The 797-nt window shown below is 48.6% G+C and overlaps 1 non-coding gene across 1 annotated transcript; it reads right to left on the bottom strand.

The window, feature by feature from the left end:
• Positions 1–488: 488 nt before the first annotated feature.
• On the bottom strand, positions 489–562 carry TRNAN-GUU. Its single transcript has one exon. It is a non-coding gene; the product is annotated as a tRNA-Asn (tRNA).
• Between the last annotated feature and the right edge of the window lie 235 nt (positions 563–797).

Genomic DNA, 797 nt, shown 5'->3' with positions numbered 1-797 from the left:
CGTGCCACCATGCCTGGCTAACAAAAACATTTTGAAAAGGGTTAAATAAATCCTGCACAAACTGAGGAAAAATACTGTTTTCAAAAATGATGGAGAGGATCCCTATCATGATGAATGATTCCACTGGTCACATTATTGATAGAGCAATCAGGAAATCCAGGCACGTCCTGGCGGTAATACTGGACTCCTACTACTAAAATATGAAAAAATGGAGGCATGTAAATTACTCGTTTAAGCGTATAACAGACTGAATTAGAATTTTATCACACCAGAAGTGGGTTCCTAGGTCTCTGTTTCAGGATTGCTGAGTTACACTGGTGTAAACCCGGTATTTCAGGAGATACCCGGTTAAGAATCTGGTCGGGGAGGTGGGCTGGGCCTTGACATGGATCAGTCATAAATCAGTGTCTTGGGACTCCGGAAAGATAAAATCCTCTCCATTTATCTAGTGATTGACAATGCGTGAGTGCTTTAAAAGTTCCAAGAGTCGTCCCTGGGTGGGCTCGAACCACCAACCTTTCGGTTAACAGCCGAACGCGCTAACCGATTGCGCCACAGAGACAACCGTTCCCAGCTCTACTGGGCGATGCAGGAAGGGCTACTCGCTAAACTTGCTCCTTTCCGTACATTCTCGGGGCCTGCCCGGCAGGACGACTGAGCAAGGCGTTGGAAAACCAGAGAGATTAGAGAGATTAGAGCTGTGAGTCGCGCTGGTCACGTTGGACACCTGCGCGTTAGGAGATTCTGGAGCCGGAGGAACAGCCGAATGGCCTTCGCCCGTCCAGCCCCTCGCCTGC

Source organism: Mandrillus leucophaeus, unplaced genomic scaffold (genome assembly GCF_000951045.1).
Source record: "Mandrillus leucophaeus isolate KB7577 unplaced genomic scaffold, Mleu.le_1.0 Scaffold1203, whole genome shotgun sequence".
Lineage (NCBI taxonomy): Eukaryota > Metazoa > Chordata > Mammalia > Primates > Cercopithecidae > Mandrillus > Mandrillus leucophaeus.
This window is presented reverse-complemented; position numbering and strand designations above follow the sequence as displayed.